General features: G+C 35.6%; 1 protein-coding gene across 6 annotated transcripts in view; it reads right to left on the bottom strand.

Annotated features, from left to right (window-relative positions):
• The window catches only part of ADGRB3 (adhesion G protein-coupled receptor B3), a 686,067-nt gene that overhangs the window by 143,419 nt on the left and 525,936 nt on the right, over window positions 1-16,712 (bottom strand). The window lies entirely within an intron of this gene.

Below are 16,712 nucleotides of genomic sequence, written 5' to 3'. Positions count from 1 at the left end.
GCTGCCTTTTAAAATGAGGATTTCTCTGAAAAGCCAGTCTAAAAGGTTATAGAGCTTGTGTTGGGCGATAGAAATCTTCTCCGTTGCTGGTTAGAGATTTTTTTCTTCCTCCCTTTAGAATTAGCTGCTGTGAAAATTTCACCCTGGAAATGGGAAGCAGCAGCAGCGGCATCAGCTGGTTCCGACTCTCACTGCCTTTGCTTGGTATCCAGGGGAGGGGTGGGTTTCAGACCTCAGCTTCCCACTCTACATTTCATTCAGCCCAAGCTCCTCCAAAGCCCTTGACACATCTTCCTCCCACCCACCTCTCTGCCCTGGGGTAGAAGCATTAAGCTAACCCCAAGTCGGCTAAAACATTTAGAATAACCCCACCTCAGAGTCCAGTAGAAAAGGGAAGAGAAGGTCTGCTTCAATTTTCTCTTTGGTGTAGCCATTCAAAATTCTAAAGCATATGGTTTATTTCCCACCCCAGCAGAACAATAAAAATGGTATCAACCTACACTGTCTTGGTGGGGAGGGATGGGGGAGAATCCTTCCACCCCCGGCTGAACTACTCTACAGGAAGAGGAAGAAAAAAAAAAAAGCTATAGAGTTCAACCAATCAACTTCATTATCATTACACGTGTTATATACTGAATGCACCAATTGTCACCTCCCCTCCCCTAGGCATGGAAACTCTCCAACCAGCAAACCTGTGTGTATGTCTGCGCTTAAATTTCAAACCAAGTTACTATCTGTGTTAAAAATGACTCTAAAATTCCAGAAGGATAACACATGGCTTGATGTTAATTTTGATACAGTACTTTTTATTTCATCTACTCCGTATATCTGAATGCCTAAAGCTATAGGGTTAAATATGAATGCATTCTACTTCTGAGCTATTTCAGTGAGAGAGGTTTCACTGGGACAGCTGGCCTTCCAAGTTGAGCTGTAGGATATAATTCACACTATCTCCTTTCGGTATTTAGAACCAACGTCTTTTTAATATTCATTAATTTGATTTGAATATTGATTTGATATCATTAATATTCATGACTCAATTTTTGAAGCCTAATTACACCTTCTTTTAAGAAGGAATAGATGTATCTGGGCAGAGGTACAAAAAAATTATACCTAAGTTCACCTGAATACTTCTAAGTATCAGCCAATTAAAATTTTGGTAGGTATCTTCCTTCTTATGACGTCATATAACCATGCAAGATTTAAATATATGTATATATAATATTTAAATTATACATTATATATATAATTACATATATAAGTTGTATCTTAGCCAACTGTAACAGTATCAAGTTCCAGTTCTACCTAACCACAGCAGCACTTCAATTTACTTCATTGGCTGTCTCTTATCTTCTTGTGACAAGCAGTTAAGGCCAAATAAGAAACATTTATCTCAGCTGATTAAAGTTTAAAGAAGAAAGAAGTCAAAGTTAAAGAAGAAAGATACATTTAAGAGAATTTGACATGTTTTAAAACATAACATTGCATTATTCATCCTGGATGGCAACTCTGCTTTAAAGCAGTATTTGTGCTTCCAAGATGGAGTTCAGTACTTAGACTTTCCACATTATGTGGCTATGACCAAAAAAAAAAAAAAAAGTTCAGTCCTAACTAGGAAAAATCTTTACTGTAAATAAGACTTCATATGAGATAAAGTTATATATTTATATCTAGGTAATGAAAATTTGTTTACTCAAGAAGATGTTAGCATCACTAGCTTTTAGTTGTCAGATGTGAAGTCTATGTTCAATAGAATGTTGTTAAACTTTGCAGATCATGTAAATTTTATATGACATCTTTAGAAAAGTAGGTCAACTCACTTTGCTCTGTACAATGATTGCAGTGCTGACCTGGCCCAGTCCTGGGCAAAACTGAAAAGTAAGTAACCCTGGCCTCCAGGTTTTAATCTTTCATTCCCCCACCAAGGATGAGATGTCGCCCCTTTTGATGGGTACCTTCCTGAGGCTACATAATCTTTGTCCTTACCTTTCTTAGGAATTATTGTCCCTTTGTTGACTTCATCTGATTATTTGATTAAACTAATGGATAATAATACGAGTGACTGGGTACAGCTTGATGTGTTCTCTCCAGTTTAAAACAAGTTATAAAACACAAAATAATGCATCTGATAGCAGAATATCAGAATTTCAGCAGATAAGTAGGAGTGAAAATTTTGAAAGGTGAGGGAATAACTACCAAATTCTATATTTGGTCACACCCAAGAGCTGAGTAATAAGATGTGTGATGCCATCTGATGCTAAATTTTATATCGTTTCATACAACCTCTTGATATTTTAAAACCAGATAAAACTCTTATAAATTAGTTTTTAAAGTCACTAGCATACATGTCGCTATTATATCAAAAGCTATGGTACATGTCACCTGTATTTTCAAACACTTCCTAGCTATTCCTACTGTACAAAATTCTTTGAAAGCATGGTACACGTGTCTGACTGATTTCAGGCAGACCTTGTATAGCAAACTGATATGTGGCAGAGCTAATGTGAAGCAAAACAGCTTCCCCAGTCTGCACAGAACAAGGTTTAAAACATGTGGACTATTTCAGCAGTCACATTATTCTTGCAATGTCATCATTTTGCATGCCATGATTAGTAGTATATCTGTGAATTATTCTTAGTTATTAAGTCTAGGTTGTCATCAATGGGGTAAACAAATACAATGAAATTTGTATGAACATTAAAAACAGAATAACAGACTGACGATGTCAGAAGCAAACACAAAATGATGACACCTACATACACATTTTACTGAAAAGTCACATATTTCTTTTTCATTGTGTCTTTTCTGGGCATTAAATTTTTTTTTCCAATAGTTTCAAAAATAAGTAGGCCTGCAAAAACCCCATATAACCAGCACATTCTTTGCTGGTTACACCTACATTCACCCATGTTAGCTGTTAGCTGTCATCTGTATCTCTTTCCTTCTTCCTATTATTAGGCTGGCTAAAAGAAGAAAAGAGTCTGCCTGTCCCAACTATGCAAGGGTACATGCTCACAAGCACAGAATCCATAAAATTAGAACACCAAATCTATTACTCCCAGGCTTAACATTTATTTATCTGAGGCCTTTCCAAATTCCCTAAGACTCTACATGATTTCCCTTTGGATCTGAGTTCATTCCTGGGGTCTTGATTTTCATGGAAGAGTTAAATAATACAGCGTGTGACTATATTCTCTAGTATTTAAGATTAAAGGAAAAGCTATCCATTCACTCCAATGAAAAGGTGTTAGTAAAAAACTGACAGCAAAAACTTGTAGTGACACATTTCAAAACTGTTCCAAGAAATCAAACTTTTACCTTTTGAGATACCCAAATAACTAACTACTCCACTTAAATCAGTCTTTCATGAAACTGTCTATTCCCCTTCATGATACAGCAGAGTGTAAAGTATTTATCATGAATAAATTACACACTTTGGGAGGTTGATTATCTCCTGGGATTTTCATGGTCCATTTATTCAAAATCAAAATAGCTACAATGGCAATTTTTAAAAAAATTTACACACAATTTCTGAGTACATTGTCCTTAGAGTGTATGTGTACTGAAAGGAAGTAATTGTTTCCCAATCATGTCATAAATTTCTAAGAATTAGGTGACTCTGTGCTACTTTTAATGTATACATTACACCCAAATGAAAAATAATTATGAATAATGTATATATGCCTCTTGGTACTAGTTATTCTCATAAGACAGACAATTTTGGAATTAGATGAGAAAATGTTCTTCATTTTGAGCAGGAACAGTCTTTGAGGGTAAATTCTACTTTTCTGGACGTTGCAGACACTGAGTACCTTGTTATCTCTAGCAACTGTTACTATGTCAAAAGACAGTGACTCATAAAATTACAAAGCTGAGTTAGAAGTAACCTTAGTGATCACCTAGACCATTGGTGTTCAACACTTGCTGTACATTAAAGTCACCTGGAGACCTTTAAAAATTAAACCTTGGGGTGAGGCCTGGGTATCATTACTTTTTTAATATTCCCAGATGATTCCAGTGTGCAGTCGGGGTTGAGAAGCACTGATCTATACCAATCACTTAGTTTTATAGATGAGGAAAGTGGAGGGCAGTGAATTTAGGAAACTTGGTTTAAGTCACAGAGTGAGATGCGAAGTTGGGCTTCTCATTCCTAGATTAGAGATTTTTTTAATACTGAAATTTAGTTGTAATCTGGTTTAAAACAGAATTAATGAACAGTCTTATGAAGTTACAAGATGATCTGACTGTCATATCTATTCACACAGAATGCAGTCCTCGTGTAATTTTTTTTTTAAGTGGGAGGAGGGAATTAGGTTCATTTATTTATTCATTTATTTATTTTTAATGGAGGTATTTGGGACCTCGTGCAAGCTAAGCATGCACTCTACCACTGAGTTATACCCTCCCCCATCTCATGTAATGGTTTTAACAAAATATGAATTATCAATGGATGAAGTTAGCTAAAGACGATTATCATGCTCTATGGTGTTCATCCTGTTTTTTTAAGTTATATATCCTTATATATGACATTAAAAAACCATTGATTTTATACCAACTTTTCATGACATAAAGTGTCTCCCATCTCTAGGTCCTTTATTGTTTGGGGTAATTATAAAAGTTTAAATTCCAAATTCTGAAAACATGATAATGAGTAAAAGTTATTAAGTTCTTTTTTCCCTCCAAAAATGATATCCTCTGTATTCAGATTTAATGTGAGATCATGATTCAATATTTTTATATCAATTATCATAATGTCTGCATATAGTATTATACACTAGTATACATACACACACACACACACACACACACATATATATATGTAAATTTTTACTATAAAAAGAACACCAACATAAAGTATATATACTTCATTCACTGGCATGGACTATATATATATATATTTTTTCTCTCTCTTTATATATATATATATATGTATATATATATATATATCTTTTTTCTGTCTAAAAATTATATCCTACATATTTAGATTCAATGGAAGATTGTTATTCAATATTTTAAATCAATTATCACAAGGTCTACCTATAGTATTGTATACTAGTATACACACAAATATATATATATATATATAATTTTTTTAAATATAAAAAGAAGAGTACCAACAAAAAGCATATTCACTTCATTCACTGGGGTGAAATTAAGACATGGAACCTTTGCTACCACCAGGAAGAACACTTACCATCTACCATGCTGAGCCTGGAATTAACAGTAGCCCCATATCCATACCATGACACCAGATTTCCAATATTTTACCTGGAAAGGAACTAGTTCCAGGAATACCCCACACTTGGATCTTCCCAACACTCCTCGTGCCTATTAATGCTTTCCATTCAACACTAGGATATTAGTTGATAAGTTCATCTCATTTCTTTTATAAAATTAGCACTCTTGATACACACTAGAGTATTAGTGCTTTCAAGAACTGTATCTTGTAGTTCTCTGACTTACTGCTTTTCACTTAGTAGGGGCTTAGTGATAAATGTTTGTCCAGTTAATTTAAGAATTATTTGCATTTCAAGGGATGGCTTTTAATGATGTTGGATCCAGACAGATTGTGTTAGCTCTGTTTCATTGCTGTCCTTCAGCATTTAGTAGAAATGCAATCTGAAGTGTATCAGTGGATCTTAATAGGCTCATCTATTTACTTTTGGTCTTCAAACATCATTTGATGATGAACTCTGAAAGACTTTGCATCCTGCAGTGATTATGTTCAATCCAGCAATGAGATCTGAGTCTTCACTAACTAGTCAATAAGTATTTAGGGAGTGTTTTTCAAATGCAGAAAACACATTTAAAAAAAAGAAAATTAACGTAGTTTCTTTCTTAGAGAAGCTGACAATCTGGATGGGAAGGCTATATTACAATTCAACAATGCTTTCTACCTTACTAATTCTACACATTATTCCAGAAAATGCTGTCATTTCTGCCCTTCTGTTTCAAGCCACCATCATGTCTCCCCTAGATGAACATCTTCTCTGGGCTCCTTGTTTCCATCCTTCCTACCTATCCTCAAGTCAATTTTGACACAGCAGCCAGAGTCCCTGTTGACCCATAGGTGAGATTACATCACTCTGTTCAAAACTCTATCAGTGGTTCTTCCCATCTCACTTGGAGTAAAAGACAAAGCCCTTAAAATGACCTACAAGGACGTACCGTCTGATGTATCATTACCTATTTACCTTCATCTCCTAACACAATTGCCTTTGCCCATCATTTCCAACTGCATTGTGCTCCTTGTTTTCTCATCTTGGCATTTTGTGCTGGCAATTCCCATAGCCCAGAACGTAGTCCTCAAAGATATTCACATTGCTTATTCCTTCACATCACACAGGACTCTGCCACTCTCCAAGAGATGTCACTGACTACCCAGTGTAAGATGGTAACTCCCCATTGCACTAGATTAAAATGGGCATACATTCTATGTAGTTCTTCTCATCGAGAGGTGGAGTTTATTTCCTCTTCCTTTGAAGCTTCGTAAGCTCATGACTTGATGCGGAAAAATGCAGTGAAAGTGATGTGTGACCTGGAGCCTAGGCCTCAAAAGGTCTTAGCGTTTCGAGTCCCACCATCTTGAAATTCTGTTTTCATGTGAGCTGGCCCAGGATGGCTTCCTTGAGGATGGGAAACTGGCACCAACTACCAGGCATGTGAGTGGTCATCCTTCCATCAGATCCATGAAATCATCCATCCCTAGGCTGAACCGTCACATGACTGTAGCCTTATGAATAACACCAGCCGAGACTAGCAGAAGAATGAACAATCTGAACTCAACCAAAGCACTAAACCATAGAACCATGAACAATAAAAGATTTGAGGTGGTTTGTTATATAGTAATCAATCAGCACCCTACCCAGGAATTCCCCACATACCCTTGGACCCTACCCTGATCATACTGACTACCCAGTATAAGATAGTAACTTATTACATCTGATATATTTATGCATGCATTTTTAAATTTACTTTCGCCTGTCTTTGTTTACTAGAAGTAAGCTTCCTGAGAACAGTGGTATTAACTTCAATATTCCCAGTTGCTTAAACAATGCTTGACACATAGTAGGTGCTCAATAAATGTCTGTTGACTGAATACTTGGTGTGTATTTTGACCTAGTGTGGTTGGACTTTCCTACTTCATTAATTTATTTGCTATTTTTAAACAAATATTTATTTAGCATCAAAACAAGACACTATGCTAGGTTATTTTGTGGACATATTAGATTTCCACTTTGCCTTTTGGAGCTTGAGAGAGTCAATGGAAATTATCCTGCAAGTGTAGAGTTATTGTCACTTTGCCATAAATTACACATTAAAACCAAGAATATGTTACTCTTGAGGATCACTGAATATCATTTATGAGAATGGTAGCACTAACTTTATTGCTAGTAATATTATGTATCTACTTGCTTATGTTTAAAACTGTGGTAAGAACACTTAACATGAGACTTATCCTCTTTACATTATTATAGATTTTTAAATATATAATACAGTTGACTATAAGCACAATGTCGTACAGCAGATCTCTAGAACTTAATATCTTGGATAACTGAAACTTTATACCTATGGAACAGAAACTCTCCATTTCTTCCTCCCGCCCCTCCCAGCCCTAACCACCATTTCAAAAGCATAGGCAATAAAAGCCAAAAAGAGACAAGTGACTATATCAAACTAAAAAAGCTTCTGCACAGCAATGGAAACAAATGTCAGAGTGAAATGGCAACCCACAGAATGGGAGAAAGTACTCGTGAACCATGTACCTGATAAGAGGTTAATATCTAAAATACATAAGGGGGGAGGTATGGCTCAAGGGGTAGAGCACGTGTTTAGTATGTACGAGGTCCTGGGTTCAATCCCCAGTACCTCCTCCAAAAGTAAATAAATAAGGAACCCTAATTACCTACCCACCCCCAAAATAAATAAAATAAAATACGTAAGGAACTCCTACAACTCAACAGTTAAAAAAAAAAAGCACCTTAATTTAAAATGAGCAAAGCATTATCTCTTTTTCTTGCTGCTTTTTAAATTGGAAATAGTGAAAGGAGTATGGGAAGGAATAACATTAAGGAAGCCAATCTACTGGGCTTATAAATATGTATAAATATCTCCACCATGATTTAATAATAATTAAAGATTAAAATATGCTAGCTGCCATCATTAATTAGTCAATAGGCAAATAAAAATAATCCTGCTAATGAAAATAACAGCTAACATTTATTGAGTGTCTACTCAATGATTGATGCTATGGTAGATACTTCAAATACATTGACAAAAAAAAATCCTTACATGAAATATCAAGGTAGATGGTATTGACAAATGGAGCTAATGCCTCTGTCCAGGAAACTGAGGACCCTAGAGACAAAAGAGCTAGAGATGGAAGACACTTGGGCATCTCAATCTGTATACCATCCATATAAGCTCTGGACTGCCTGCCTGCCTCGGGCTTTATTATATGTTAAGAGAAATACATGGAGGCAAGAGATTGTGACTTTCCTAAGGCCATCCAGCTGGAACATGGCTATACCAGGAACTGAGCCCAAGTCTGCATGACTTCAAAGCAGGTTCCCATTCCTTTGTCCCCCCCTCCCCCAGTCAGGAATAGACAGGACAGGGCACAGGCAGAGTTAGGAATGTACCAGAAGAGGTAACAGAGTTTTGGAAATTAAAATCTCACAGAAAATAAGTGGAGAGGATTTCATGAAAGGGAGATTGGAAAGGTGAAATACTTAAGGGAAGAAAAAGATGTGGCGTGAGAATGGTCACCGTGGGCTTGGAGGAGGACATGAAGAACCCTGGAGAGAACAATTTTAGTGGAGGGCTCAGATGGAAACTAGACTTCTGGAGAAGAAACTTGTGATATCAAAGAGTTTAGCAGTAGAAGAAAAAAAGATTGTATGGAGTTAACACAGAAACAAAATTTGATCAATTATGTTTTTACTTTGAAGTAGGAATAAATCTCCTAACTCCTTCCAAGGCAGACCTTAAAATTCACTGAGAAATCCCAGAATTTGACTCAACATTGTAAAATGATTGTAACTCAATTAAAAAAATGTTAAAAAAAATTCACTGAGAAAGATTCTGAGAGGATGAAGCAACGATGGACAGAGGTCCCATAATTTGATTCAGAGTGTTGGTATTGGAAAGAAAGAGAGAAGAAAAATCTTCTACTGAAATTTCCAGGTTGGAAAAGTACTATTGCTGTTGATCAAATGAAAGAAAATTCAAGAATAAAGTTTTATTTATATCATTCTAAGCCTTTTTTTTTTTTCAGAAATTTTCCCCAAATTTGTTTAGACTATTAAAAAAAAGAGAGAGAACAGAATCAATGGGCAGACCAAAGAGAGACAGTTTGAGGGATATGGAGATAAAATTTTAAATGGGACTGGAGGTGACTGCTATAATATACTTTAGTTTATTGATGCCTTATGTATGGTACATCCAGTAAAAATAGCAAAAATACACTAGTTCTATCCATAACCAGATTAAGAAAGATTTCCAAAGTCATTCTTGGATGTAGGTAAGGGAAGCTCCTAAAAATCTTTTTCACTCATTTCTTTTTACTTGGAAGTTTTTTTTAATATATACATATATATATATATATTTTTTTTAATTTTTACTGGAGGTACTGGGGATTCAACCTGGGACCTCCTGTGCGCTAAGCATGCACTCTACCACTGAGCTATACCCTCCTCATTTCTTTTTAAAATGCTTTAAAATTCTTTGAACACTGAGTGTTAGTTCATCTCAAAATCACAAAATAATTCATTCTATTTGGATATTTTCCTCCCTCAAAAAAAAAACAAAAAACCTGTTTATCTGGGCTAGTAACCAATTTTTAGTCCGATATAATATGCAACAGCTGAGATGCACAACCCTGAAAAGAGGATTACTGAAATAAAATAGAGCAAATTTAAGCATATGCTACTTTCCACACTAGTTCTCAGATAACCTGGACACAAAGCCGGTCCTGGGGCATGGCTAGCCCATTGTAAACTTATAAAACAACAATGTGCATTCAAGTTCTCTTCAATTAAAAATTAACTCGCTTGTTTCCTAATAGTTCTGTTTCATTTTTTTTTTTGGTAGAGGATTAATTCCAAATGTGTAAAATACACATATAAAAAAGACAAAATATATTTGGCAAAATAATTACAGTAGTTGCTTCAGGGTATTGAATTACAGGTATTATTTTTTGCTTTTTTATATTTTTTGTACTTTTGTATTTTCCACGTATGGGCATAACTATATTACCTCTATAATCAAAGAAAAATTTTTGCGATCCAAAAATAAAATTACATGAAATAATATGAAGCTAATATATGATTATCAGAAGATTAATTCTTGTATCATCTTTAGTTACAGAAAAGGAATATTTCTTAGGTACTTTCATGACTTGAACCAAAATAGTCCTCCTACCAGAAAACAAATGGAGATAAATGTAAGGAAAATCTGTATATAGATTCCAAAGTATGTATATATTTCTATGTGACTCAGGAATGTAAGGGACTTCCAATTTTTAATGGATTCTCCAAGACTTTTATTCTTGGATATCAAAAGTCTTTCTGTAGCCTATAAATATTTTCTCTTAAACAGGAGCATTACGGCCCACTGAATTGAATTAATAATGGTTAGGGTCATAAACTGATGTTTAATTTTATTACTTTCCACTATTTACCAAGGAGGTGTAATGTTACATAATCTTTTGCTAAAGTTGTGTAAATAATCTATCCAGATTTATAGTGATAAAGCAGATTTTGCAAATTGATATTTAACCACTGACTGACAAAAGTCATCTTTAAGCTTTAGCCATTATTTTGCAGAAGACCCAGTGCAAAGATAACTTAGAAGGGAGCATATAGCCCTGGACCTGCGAGTGCAAGTCAGCTCTGTTTCTCCTGGAAATTTAGGCTACACATTTTGGGAAAAGATGATGAGTGTTGTGGATTCTTGCAGAGTTCGTAACACTTTTAAGTCAAATCACCATCCTGTTAAACATTATCTACCAAAAATACTTCTTAAAACATTGTAAAAGGTACCTCCATGATTCACAACAGTTTTCTATATGCTAAATTCCTGGCACAATTTCAACAGCAGAATCACTGAGTAAGCGTCTAAGGCAGCTATTTGTATTACAGAACTTTTTTTTTTTTCCCTATTCCATTTGAGATTATAATTATGATGTGGTTTGGCTGTAAACTGGTCTAGTCATGCTTTTGGCACTGGGTCACAGGTCAGCTGATTTCTAAGTCAAAAACTGAAGCGCTTCGCCTGCAATGTTAACCCAAATTGGAAGAATAGTTCTCAACAGTTCACTGTGGTGACATGAAACTGAGATATCACGCAGGGGCTGGAGCTTAATTCACTCAGAATTGTGATGCATTATTTCTGGGATAAAGCCAGAAATAATGGTTTTTTTTTTTTTTGATATCAGAGTTATTATTTTCAAGAAACAGAAATTTTAAATCTTGGGTTAATCATACTTCCAAAAATATGATTCATCATTGCCTACATAGAAAACCAAAATAAAATGAGGATTCTTTGGACAAATACATAGTCTACATGAGTATCTGGGTGACACGATATTCTTAGAACTCTGAGAAAGGGAGCCTTGAGTATCAGGGGGATGTTTCTCTGCTCACTTCCCCAGAGTATTGTGTGCAGCTTGGGAACCTGGATATTACCAGAGAGGAAATGGAAATAACTGAAGTGGCAGAACAAAGTATTACTACATACAAACCCATGGACATGAAATTAACATAGTCTAAGAAAAATCTGACTTCAATTAAAATATAAACTAAGACAATAATCTGTTTGCTTCAATCAAGTGGTCCCTAGTCATCTATTTATTCAACAAACACACTGATTTTGCACCAGCCCCTAATATCACTCATTTGCAACTATTGAATTTTTAAAAAATGAATCAATATCCCAGCATTGCAGTGTTTAAAGTGAGAAAGCTCGCTCAATAAAAGCCTTGTTGCAAACATTTTGTACCTACTTGATGATGGGGTTAAGTTCCTGTAACAAATCAAACTTCATAATAATGGCTTCAGTAAATGTTCTTTTCATCTGTTTTTTTTTTTTAATTCTAGTTAAAATTACACTTTGAATTTGTTTGTGGCTAGTTTCAAAAGAGCTTGCCAATTTTCCTCCCTTTTATATCAACTATAGAATGTATGGGAAGACAAATTTCTTTGTCCTGCATAATTTTATTGTTTTTGTTTTTTGGTTTGTTTTTTAAAGTCACTGATGTGGCAACAGGAAACATGGCTCTGGTTTCTGATGCATTACCACCAGAGTGCTTTTATCTGAAGGAAATCCTTACCCTAACCTAGGACTCAGTATCTTAATCTATAAAATTAGACAGTTGCATGGTCTACTTACCGTTTTAGGATTTTAGTGTTGAAAAAAACCCAAGATAATAGATATTCTTTCCAATTATTTACTTAGGAGATACATGTGCCAGGCATTATTAATGGTAATGAAAATATTTTTTCTCAGAGTTGAAAGTTCTATATAAATGCAATAAATACATCATGATGATGACCATGTGTACCATTTGACTGACAAGAAAACCATATCAGAGGAGTTGTGATATGAACAAGATTATGTATCAAAGATTATTTCTCTTTCACGGCATCATAACATTTCTAGCTTTAAGAGTCCAGGTTTGGAAGACCCAAAGTTAAAAGAAATAATTAATGTCCTCCATGAAGAAGAAAAGAGATAGTATGAATTGATTTTTCACCATAATTTTTTGTTGTTATTATGAAGACCTAAAGAATGGAAAACAGAATCTCAAATTAGCAAATCTCTTTGGGATCATGTAACCACGTGGTCAACAGCTATACCACATACTTCTCTTAAGTCATGGATGCCTAGCAAAATATCAAGAGAAAAATGTATATATAGACTGCAAGGGAAAGAACCCATGTCGTATCATGAGATGAAGTGAAAAGATGTGACCTTTCTATCTCCTAAACACTGTCAAGAAACAATCAATGGACATCTCACAAAGTACTCTCTCTGGAAATCATGAGTATTGAAAACAAATGCCCTGAGAAGTACGGTCAAGAAGAACAATATATGAAATGACCAAAATGTAGTAATTGCTACAAAATTCTGGCTTTGAGAGAACTTGAAGCGAGATCTCTTTTGTGGGAGGCCATAAGTTACCTACTCCCCACAAAACGAAAAGATGTTAGGTAAGGGAGGGTAGAGGACCTACTACTGCTGACAAGTGTTCACAGCAAAAGCATTGTTCCCAGACTCCAGAACGTCTTGTATCACCCACCTGGCATTTGCCAAGCTAAACGTTCTTGACTACCTGTCAACTTGACCAGAGAGCAGCAACGGAAAACAATGGAAACCTGTGCTTAATCCTTCAATGACAGCACACGCAGACAGGGTGACAGAGAGGCCGGAGTGACTTTAGTGAACTACGAACCATGGCCTTTTAAAATTCAGTGCTTAGCGATGCTCAATGCTTAAATCGATTTTAAATTCTGATATATAATTTGAAAGGACTGTATGCTATGAATTCATAGGTAGGTGAAACTAAGGTTTTTTAAATGATGATTTAGACACCATAAAATACTAACTTTCATAATTTAGAGAATATGAAATATTGCTCTAACTGCATTCATTTTTCAATTAATATAAAATGTAATATAGTTTGGTGTGGCCATTATGGAAAACAGTATGGAGATTCCTTTAAAAAAATTAAAAATAGAATTATCACATGATTCAGCAATCCCACTTCTGGGCATATATGCAGAGAAAACTCTAATTTGACAAGACATGTGCACCCCAGTAGTCATAGCAGCATTACTTACAATAGCCAAGACATGGAAACAACTTAAATTTCCATTGACAGATGATTGGATAAAGATGTGGTATATATAGAAAAAAAGAATGAAATAACACCATTTGCAGCAACATGGATGGACCTAGAGATTATCATACTAAGTGAAGTAAGTCAGACAGAGAAGGACAAATATCATATGATATCACTTATATGTGGAATCTAAAAAAAAAAAACAACCAAACAAACAAACAAAAACAAATGAACTTATTTACAAACCAGAGAAAGACTCACAGACATAGAAAACAAACCTGTGGTTTCCAAAAGGGAAAGGAGGGAAGAGATAAATTAGGAGTTTGGGATTTACAGATACAAACTACCATACATAAAATAGATAAACAACAAAGTCCTACTGTAGAGCACAGGGAACTATATTCAATATTTTGTAATAACCTATGATGAAAAAGAATAGGAAAAATAACATATATATGTATAAATGAATCAGTATGCTGTACACCAGAAACACAACATTGTCTATCAACTGAACACAATTTAAAAAAAAAGTTTTAGTGCCTTTTTTTGTGCTCTGCACAGTACTAGCTTATAGGGATTTCAGAGACTAAAAGATGTACATAGTCCCTGCCCTCAAGGACAGTGTGAAGACAAACAGGCAGTTTGTCCTTCTCCACTCCCAGTTACGAAAATGTTAAAATTTTATAACCCAATTCGAAACTGTAAGGGTGTGTGGCTAGTTATCTGGTGACAAAGAGGAAAAGGTGTGTAAATCCATTTCTCAAAAGCTTGCCATTTTTTTAAAGATGCACGTGTTGCAAGCACTTGAGTAAATGTGTGTGCTAGTTTCCTATCTTTCTGTTGCTCACCAGCCCTAAGGCTTCTTTATATGTTAATAAGGCAAGCGGTGGAAATTCCTGGTTGAAGGACAGCACTGAACCCTCCATGGCGTAATTAACATTTTAATGAGCAGGCTAGACCTTTTGCGTTTTGGATCTCAACCCTCTGTCTCCTGAGTGGATCCCAATCTCTTAAGCTTAGAAAATGACATGCTTCTGTCTTAGATTTTTAAACAAAAGCAGATCACACAGGTTCCAGCTTGATACTGCTCTCTCGTTTGTTAGCAGAGCTCACTTACACTCCAGTGAGCCAAGTCAGAGTCTAACAACTAGTGTTCAGCTCTGGTTTCTTTTTTAACATGTACAAAAATTGTACATGCACAAGACTCACATTCTGGGCAGGAGTGGCTAATTTTCAGTAACTGACCGACTAATTGCAGGTTCTTCTCATTTGCAAGGTGCAGCGAGCTAACTGCTATTTGGGGACACGATAACTTGCAGAGGAAGCATTGGTAATGCTTGTAATTTAATTATTTGCAAATCAAAACTTTGCCTCATACACCAAAGGTGCTAAACTTCTTCACTGGAGACAAGTTGGAAGGTCATTAAAAAGCTATTTGTTTTGAGGTTTCAGAGAGAAAAGTACCTAAACAAGGTTCTTAATGGATAGAAAAGCATTTTTTATTCCCAGATAAAATCTTTCAAAAACATTAAAAACTAATCTCCTTATTTTCATTACGAGGCCAAAAAACTGTCATGAGAAAAGTTCCTATGGGAAAGTTTCAAGCATCTTAAAACAATGTGGCTTATAATAAGAAAGCCTTCTCTGTCATAATTAATATAGCATCTCCCATATAAGATGCAGGTTTCTTCTCCCATCTTCATATCTCATTTCTGACTACTGCAGACTCATTACAATAATGTATGTCACACATATAGCACAATATTTGTTCTATTATTATTCTTATTAGGTAAAGACTGCAGAATCTCAGGAAATTTTGACACTTACTTCTCGGTGACAAGAAAGTATAGCTCGAGTTGCCTCTAAAGATGTGAACATTAATAATGCACATAGGTATGGAAGTAGTTCAACCACTACTTTAAATTTTGCTTACTGATTCAGTCATAAAACCAAGGACAGTGTGCACACGTACTTATGAATTACGTAACATAGCCAAGTCGCAGACTCCCATTGTGTTCGTTGTGTCCTTCAGTGTTCCTGTTTTTCTCTTAACCATAGTCAGGGATATTTTCTTAAAAATTAAAGTATAGAAATGTCTGTCATATTTAGTTGATTGATTTTAGGAAGAAGGGTTGTCACATAGTATCTGCCACTGAAGCAAACGTCATTTGGAGGACTACAGATTCTTCAAAGAGCATGAGAAGTTGACCTAATGTCCCACCATGGAAACAAGCTACTTTTGTAGCCAGCGATCTAGGATATGTAGAAAACCCCAGGAAACCGGAAGCTTTCCTCCCAAGGATGCACGTGGGAAGACGGATAGGGTTTATCCCCAGAGTGGCACATACAACTTACGGTGCACAATTTCCAACTTCGCAGTGTTCAGACAAAGAAACAAATTACCTAGGTTAAAGCTTCTCTAATTCAGGCCATTATGTATTTGTCTTCAGTGTCCCAGAGTTCAACTGTGACCATTCCCAGGGACAGATACAGGTTCAGATAGAGTCCTGGGAAGGGTAATAGAGCAGTGGTTTTCTATGTGGTTTCCTATGACTAAGGTGGCTTTTGGACCTTTAACACAAGAGACAAATGCTGATAGAAATCCACATCGCCTCCAAGTAAAAGTGATGCTATTTCACAAACTGGCTTGGGAAATATTCAAGAACCCAGCAGACATATAGAAAATCCATTGCGGGCGGCCCCATAAATTCTCACGGGCTTCAACTTGGTGACTGTTACTCTCTTCCCTTCCTGAACTGTCTTCACCTAATTAGCCTCCTATAGAGGCAACAGATTCTCTATGGAAAGTCACGCACAAAAGAAGAGAAAGAGGAGGAAAAACTTGCTTTTCGAGTCCCCTGTCTATATC

The sequence above is a fragment of the Camelus dromedarius genome, chromosome 6 (assembly GCF_036321535.1).
Source record: "Camelus dromedarius isolate mCamDro1 chromosome 6, mCamDro1.pat, whole genome shotgun sequence".
In the NCBI taxonomy this organism is placed as follows: domain Eukaryota; kingdom Metazoa; phylum Chordata; class Mammalia; order Artiodactyla; family Camelidae; genus Camelus; species Camelus dromedarius.
The sequence above is the reverse complement of the archived record's forward strand: the minus strand, read 5'-3'. Positions and strand labels throughout refer to the sequence as shown.